Raw genomic sequence first — 8,995 nt, 5'->3', positions numbered from 1 at the left:
GAAGACAGTGAGTGAGTGAGTCTGGTTTAACGCCGCCTTTAACAGTATTCCAGTTATATCACGGCGTGTCTGTTTAATGTGGGAGGAAAGCCCGAAGTGATGCAGGTCAGACGTTTACCTCATTGGTGAAACCCACGAGCACGGGTATGGTGCTGACAAACCCAGAAACATAATCGGGGCGAACCGGGATTCGAACCCACAATCATAGGTTTCTGGCGTGCTCAAAGGGACGCAACTCTGCACAGCGAATCGCCTCGCCTCGCCATGTTGTAGCCGTTGCTACATCCTGTTGCGATGCCCTCTCTGCAAAGATCTGAGAGGGGAACTAAATTCATCACCCGGCTTTGCTATGCACCCAATATCGCTAAAAAAATACTATTAAATCCACCAGAGCCCTTTGCAAAAAATATCTCTAATTTCATTCACAAAATGTCCAGGCAACGAAAATCTGCATCTCCTCCCTAACAATATAATCATAGCAATATTTGTATTCTGTTTTATACGTCAATGTTTTAATTAGTCATGTTCATGTTTTGTACCCTGCCCCCTGTGGGTGTTTATGTACAATAAATATTCCTCTTCTTCTTCTTCCTATAACATATGGCCGATGGTTCCAAACTTAACATGGCAGTTGACTTTGACGCGGTGGTTTTGCGAAGTAATATAATCTCAATCTGGCCTCAAGATCTCTCATCCTGACCTCTCTCTTAAGCCTGTTTGGCCACCCATCGCCCTCCTATGTCACAATATCATGTAGTATTCGTCAGCCGTTGAAGTGTGTACTTTTAAACTAGGCCAAATCATCTGACAAGTGACAGTGGAAATACACAGAGCATAAAGCTAGACTAAATGGAACCATTTCTTATAAACAAATTTCAAATGTGATGGAATTTTTTTTAATAAGGCATTGTAGCTCGAAATAAGAATTATCCCTCAGTTGATTTCATCATATGTTTTATTTTCAATCGGAAATAGCTTATATTCAAAACATGAATGTGGTGGCGCTCAGTCAGCACTCGAAGGATACTTCTTCATGGTTTTATCGTTTAAAATATGATATGAATATAAAACTTTTTAAAACTTACAAAAATCGCATCTTACAAAACTGCTTGTGGGTATCTTAAACATCTTGTCTTTGAAAAATCAATGTTGTTGTTTTTTCGGCACAAATTTACAATATTTCAAATATGGTAGGGGCAAATCCATTTCGTATCTCAGTCTTCGTTGAACCAACTTTTGTTTACAGAAAATTACGCAGCCACAGAAAATTTTTCACAAACTGTTGTAGGATTGAGTGATGGTTAAATAGACATAATCAAATTTAAGAACAGATCTTTCATTTTTCAATTACATAAAAAAAGATCTATGTATACTTTCTTTTGCTTCTTATACTTAGTAGAGTGTTCATTTTATGTTGATTTCATGTGGTACCTCCATTGTTTAACCCAGCCCAGATTTTAGGACCCTCTATGGGGGTGTCTGGCAGGCCTTATGCAGAGGAAGATTTGTCTGGCGTGGCCCATTCTGTACTCTGTGAAATGAACCAGTTCATTTACACTTACTTTCATGGCCAGGGGCCACACGCAGCAGGGGCTCCCCGGCAGACATCCATTTATGAATATGTTGGGTTACACAGTAAATGTTCCTGTGTTCGGATATTGGTACCTTGTTCGTTTGACCAAAGTGCTCTGGGCTGCTGCTCTATATGGACCAGACAATCCACGCAATTGGGATCGATGACATGCCTCAACCAAGTCAGCGAGCCTGACCACCCGATCCCGTTAGCCGCCGCTTTCGACAAGCACAGTCGGCTCGTACGGCAAGCATGGATTGCTGAAGACCTATTCGGCCTCGGATCTTTACGGGTCCTTGGATATGACGTCTGTTTGGGTTCATGAAAGTATGCAGGATACCATGTTTCTTATCCTACTGCTTTGATACAGAATCAAATCTACACTCATAGCACCTGTTTCGCCTCTGTGTTCTTTCCATTCCTCCATTATTTGTGCCTGTTTCACTGGACAGCCAATGGAGTTGAAAAATTGCTTGTCAATACACTTAAGAAATATCAGTCTTCAAAACCATATTACAACATTTGCCCCAATTTTTCCAATATAGATGTTCTAATGAAACTTTTGGGATAATATCTTGTTGGTTTCTTTTTGAGAGTATGCTTCTCTGTCAAGTGTAAAGTTATTTTGGTTTCACCAACACTTTGTCCTTGGCACTCTTCTCCTGCTGGGGTGCCTATCAGATCTCCCCCTGTGATTCACCCCTGTTTCCAAAGCTCTCTCAAACACGTTATTCATCCCGCTCTCCACCCCTGTCTCTAACGCTCTCTCAAACACTTTCTTCATCCCGCTCTCCATCCCTGTCTCTAACGCTCTCTCAAACACTTTATTCATACTGCTCTCCACCCTGTCTCTAATGCTCTCTCAAACACTTTATTCATCCCGCTCTCCATTCCTGTCTCTAACGCTCTCTCAAACACTTTATTCATACTGCTCTCCACCCCTGTCTCTAACGCTCTCTCAAACACTTTCTTCATCCCGCTCTCCATCCCTGTCTCCAACGCTCTCTCAAACACTTTATTCATCCCGCTCTCCATCCCTGTCTCCAACGCTCCACGTCGGCCATGTTGGTCTTGTAACACTGGCTAAGCACATGTTGAAATTGTGATTCCTTAACTGTGAAGTCCAGACATTGTTGACGGGATCACATCCTTGCCGACATCATACATTGTGTTTAGCTTTCTTCAGAGTAATCCACATCAACTCAGCTGCAGATTTAAAATTCTCTCACCAGATAACATGTTTATGATATCTTGTTGCAATATTCATTGATTACCAGAAGTGGTTGTTACGCATTTTATTCCCACGTGTATAGCCCCGATGCAACATCAAGATTTATGTTGTTCGTTTGGTGGTTTAAGAATAAAGAGTTATTATTTAAGATTAATCACAAGCAATGAACATCGGACTATCTAATGTTGGATTGTTGGCGACGAGAGTGAGCGTGTACAGAGTCCTTTCTGGGGCTGCTTCAACTTCCGGAGGTTAAAGTATCCGCTAGCCTATATCAAAGCAGGCCTAGTTTCCACAAGACTTTGATACAGGCTGGTTAAACTAACACTTAGTTTATGAGAACTTTACCTCAACACAATCGTAGTTTGCTTGTTTTCAATACACCCTTCCCTCCTCTGCTGTGGAATCAAGGATACGAGACTTGTTTTAGCTTGATGTAGACTTGCCTAGGCTCTTTTCAAATTTATATAATTATGTGTGTGGCGCGGGGGTAACATTGACTAACATTTAGTCTATGAAATCTTACACAATATCCTTCTTGACTCTAAAAATAATATAAAAATCCCTATGCTGACTTGGTTGCAGTTGTTGTTAGTGCAATCACTGGTATGCCTGGAGCTAGTGCCCTGAGTTCTCAAGTGTTCCATACGCTGGTCGAAAGGCCTTTTTATTTCTAATATTGTTTTCACCTTTGTTACATTTTCCGCTGAAAAAATACACAATTTAAGTGAAACTTTAGTCAAGACGAGCATTATGAATGTCTTAAGCTGTTAAGGTTTGGTTGTTATTCCTAATTCATACAAATTCTGTATGTTGTTATTTATGATTGATGTTGAACTTCAATAATCAGCAGCTTGAAAATTGGCAGATTATTTTATGAAATTCAACTCCTTATAGAATAAGATCAACATTTCTATTACAAAAAACAATTGTTGTTAGATGATTAGTTTTTTAACTGATTTATTCAAGATCAACTTCCCTGTTTTAACTTGGCAAATGTTAACAGTGGATGTATGTATTCCTTTTTCATAAGGCCATTAACATACATTACAAAATGCCTCTACCTGGTACTGCGGCCAAACTTACAAAATTAACCCTTGTTTCAGAGTAACAATGTCTCAAGTTCATGATGAATGTAGAAGTGATTGTATGTATTCATAGTGTGACAAATATACATTTTGAAATGTTAATATTTGTGCTTTAACGTTGATTTGATGAATATCAAATTGGACATTTAATGATCGTGACTCACACACACACACACACACACACACACACACACACACACACACACACACAAAACCACACAAACAAACACACATTATGTGCACTTTATAGCTAATTGTGATCAGTGTACATATTTGTTATACCTTTAGATCGTGCAGTTTCATAGTGGGTAGTAAGAATGTTTTGTGAATTTATACTTGTTTTATCACAAAATATGTGAATGAGTGAATGTTGTCTCATGCTGCAGTCAGCAATATTGCAGCTATAACAAGGCAGCCTGTAAATAATTGGCTCAGACAAACCAGTGATTGATATGAACACCATCCTAGTCATTAAAACGTTCCCTCGCCATGCCTAAGACCTGGGTTCGATGCCCGACATGGGTACTACATGAATGTGTGAAGCCCATTTCTGTCCCCGTCGTGATATTGCAGGGATATTGCCAATTGTCAGGTAGCCTAGTGGTTAAAGCCTTCGATCGTCACACCGAAGACCCAGGTTCGATTCCCGACATGGGTACAATGTGTGAAGCCCATTTCTGGTGTCCCCCGCCGTGACATATTGCTAAAAGCGGCGTAAAACCCACACTCGCTCACTCACTCACTCATCATCGTATTTCGACCGGTCCTCTCACACAAAATGACATGATTGTGGAATAGAACTTGCTAGAGCTGGCTAGACTTGCTTTTGTATGCGTTTCCAGATTTCCATTCATCAAGTAAATATATTCCACAGTCATGGTGCACTGATAGCAAACTACGTTTTGTAACGAACACCCTTAAAACGAACTGACGGATAGGACGAACTTGTGGATTATTGATGTAGTGGCCTTTTATCACGGCAATGCACGTGAGGAATTTCCATGTTATAAGTAGCTACTAATTGGCAATTAAACCAGTGACGGACACTCCTGGGACTTTGTATATGACTGCCTAACTCTCTATTGCGCCCGACCCGTGACACGTGACATGGAGAACACAGTGTTGAAAGTACGCGGGCAATGCGAGCTCTAGACTAAAATCTAGTCTCTGAAATGAACATATCGTACATAAAAACAGTTGTTCAGTTATCTTAATAAAAATATAATAAAAAGGAGCCCAGTGACTCTCTTCATTTTCAGATACTGATACTGGAGTGATCTAGACTTGCCAAACACTATAGACTTGCATGGGCTGTATTTGATATAAATTTTTTATCAGGGTCTGTAAGACAGACTATGCGAGCTCGTCTCGACCAGCATATGGAATCACTTCTGCCTTTCTGAATCTCATCGTAACAATAACCTAAGAAAACGGTGCCTGGCTCTAGGCAACAAGCATATGACAATGACCGGATGCTCTTGACCATGAAGCCACAACACCATGTTTGAAAGCTACTCGAGTTGTAAGTGGTTTAGTGATTGCTGCGTGATACGGACGAACTTGCGGAAGATCGCTTGAGTGCGAATCATATTTCATCACATGGCTGTAATAATATGCTGTCCACTTACTTTCGAATGCAGGGGGGGGGGGGGGGGGGGGGGGGGGGGTGGTGGGGGGTGGGTAAAACCATAACCGCTCACTACTTTCGAATGCACCAGAGACGCAGGACACCTGTGACTGTATTCGTGTATTATGCTTGCATGTTCACAGCAGTCAAATGGTATAAGGTCCAAGTATCACATTTTTTCTGGTTATTTTAATCGTATAAACTACTTTGTATGTTTAAAACAAAGTCGCATGGATGTTTGTGTGAACTTGGTCATGCACATTCATACTGTAATCCTCCAGTAGTCGGTGTATTGCAGATAAACTCTCCAATAGTTATCAACTAATGTTCACCCTCCAATAGTTATCAACTAATGTTCACCCTCCAATAGTTATCAACTAATGTTCAACCTCCAATAGTTCTAAACTCCATTACCCGATCATGTCAGTCGAACCGTGTTTGTGATCTTTGATAGACAAAACGTAGAAACGCACCCGCTCCATCAGTTAAGGAACTACGCTCCCCATTGGTTTGCATGTACCAGTCGACGTTCGCACGTTACCCTGCAACACATAACCTGGTTTTGCAGGCTTTTCTTCTGAAATGAAACATGCCGTCGTGATATAACTGAAATTCTGTATTTAAAAAGGGCGCTTGACTCCGAAAACAAGAACCGTCCTGTATATGTGTTAACACTATAAAACTACCATGATTTCCGACATCTGAGGCAAATGAAACGGAGACACATTAGAAATAAATTTATTTCAGAAAGACGACGGCAAAGTTGCCCAATCTGGTAATACGAGTTTCATTGATTTTTGTGCTGCACTCTCGGCTGTAGTTGTTTCAGTTACTGCGAGAGTTGATGTTTCATCCAGAACCGCTGTAGGTTGGTTGGTTGGTTTGTTGTTTTACGCCGCACTCAGCAATATTCCAGCTATATGACGGCGGTCTGAAAATAATCGAGTCTGGACCAGACGATCCAGTGATTGATAACCTGACAACTCGATCCCGTTAGCCGCCTTTTACGACAAGCATAGTCGCCTTTTACAGCAAGCATGGGTTGCTGAAGACCTATACTACCCCGGATCTTCACAGGTCACCGCTGTAGCTGTCAACATTGCCTCAGCCGATGTAGAGGCAGTGGATGTCAACGTTTTCGAAGTTGAGATAGCAGGACCAGAGGCGGCAGATCCCAAAAGGGCACTAAACCCCAAATACAGGAACCGTCCTGTATTTGTGTTAACACTATAAAACTACCATGATTTCTGACAGAAACAACATTTGCCTGTCTTTTCTAAATGCAAATACCCTGCTTAGCTAATGACTTCATGCGAGCATGCAAGACGTTTCTCATCCCCTTGAAATAAGGAGACTCGTTGACGTTAATCTGGATATCTTCGGCGATAGTATTGCGATGAGGCGATCGCGATCAGTTCATATGACGTATTTCCCCGATATTTTTCGCCCTTTAGGTTTCGTACTTCCACCAAGAAACGCATGAGATTTTTTATTAATACCTGTTTCACGATGCAAAAGAGCAATACTGTCGGGGTTTAACACGACGTCATCACGTAACCTATGGGATTGTCTTTCCTTGACCCGCGCTTGGAAGACGTCGACGGCTTATCTACTCTTGTTTTCTGTGTTCTGAGAAAAAGCCGAATTACAATTTAGACTTTGAAGATCTTGCTCTGACACAGACTTGCTAAACGGTTAGGAATTCCAAATACTATCTGCGTCATCAATGTTATGAGTTGTAACGGGAATTTGTATGGCCTGGGGAATACTTGCTTCTTCGTGTTGAGAGAGTTCCACCAAATCTGTATCATTTCCAGACAACTCATTTGATTCCAAGATATCACTTTTACCCACATCAAAATCTGGTACAGCCACGTCAAGTATTTCAATATGAGCATTAATGAGTCTTTCAAAATCTGAGTTAATTGCTGCCTGGTTCGAGCTCGTGTAATGAATGTTCATCACGTACAAAGACTGAAAGCTAAATGAGAAATCGCACGTGCTTTTCCGCGCTCATATTAGACGAGACCTCCAATAGTTTTGCTCGAAGTTTAGCGCGTTCATGCGCGCAGTTTCAATCGATTCAGCATAAACAAGAACGACCCTCCATTATATATGCACGTGCATATTGGGTGGACATTAGTTTAACATGTATTTTGAATGGGACTTTGTTTTAAGTTGGATATAGTCCTCAAATTCACGATTATTTTTGCACGTGGGGCAAGTTCTCGGCCTGACGGCCTCGAACTGACCCCACGTGCAAAAATAATCGTGACTTTTCGGACCATATCCTACACTTACAGATAGAATGAGTGTAATTTAGTATTATGGTCACCGGTCTTGCATTCTAGTCATTACTTATATGATATATTCTAGATTTCCTCAGGGGCGGTCGGGTAGCCTAGTGGTTAAAGCGTTCGCTCGTCACGCCGAAGACCCGAGTTCGATTCCCGACATGGGTACAATGTGTGAAGACCATTTCTGGTGTCCCCCGCCATGATATTGCTGGAATATTGCTAAAAGCGGCGTAAAACCATACTCACTCACTCACTAGATTTCCTCAATGTATTTAAGAAAAAGAATATAATAGAATAGCTGTTAGGATCATCTAATTTCTGCTACCATGTACTGGCATCATGTTCGATGTGTTTTCTGTTGTGGAACTATGAGGGTATCAAACTTGATACATCAACTTCAAAACAAATAAAATACGTATTTCATCGCAAATGTAACAATTGCAGATTAACCAAAATGCATAACCTTTCTGCGATCGTCTGAATATATTCCGGTCTATGCATATGCAAGCAAAATTTACTGCATCTGAATCCAACTAGCAATGATTGACTATCGACATTTAAAAAGTATTTTGTTATGTCTTTCGCTGAAAGCGACCAATCTTTTCCAACATTTGAGTACCATTTACATGTTTTGACTTAATTGTGTTCTATCAGTTTGCAATGAAAAGACCCAGATACGTCATACTCACACCAAGGAACTGGTAGAATCATGTATACTATCACAACATTTATTTTTAAAACAGTTTTTTGTTTGTTTGTTTCAAGTCTTTGAATGTATATGAAAAGTGATACACACAAGGAAGAGAATTTATGGATGTCTACTTCTTTACTATGAGGAACACAACGTTTCGGAGTATATGCTTACTCCTTCATTGGGTGAATGGGAGCACGGGTGTCCCAGTCGTCTGAGGCGCCGCGATTCGCTGTGCAGAGTTGCGTCCCTTGGGCACGCCAGAAACCTATGATTTTGGGTTCGAATCCCGGTTCGCCCCGATTTTGTTTCTGGGTTTGTCAGCACTCTACCCGTGCTCGTGGGTTTCACCGAAGTGGTAAACGTCTGAGACCTGCATCACTTGGGGCTTTCCTCCCATATTAAGCTGACACGCCGCGATATGACTGGAATACTGTTAAAAGCAGCGTTAAACCAAACTCACTCACTCACTCATCGGATGAATATGT

The sequence above is a fragment of the Haliotis cracherodii genome, unplaced genomic scaffold (genome assembly GCF_022045235.1).
Source record: "Haliotis cracherodii isolate W230 unplaced genomic scaffold, xgHalCrac1.p SCAF_3, whole genome shotgun sequence".
Taxonomy (NCBI): Eukaryota; Metazoa; Mollusca; class Gastropoda; order Lepetellida; family Haliotidae; genus Haliotis; species Haliotis cracherodii.
This window is presented reverse-complemented; position numbering follows the sequence as displayed.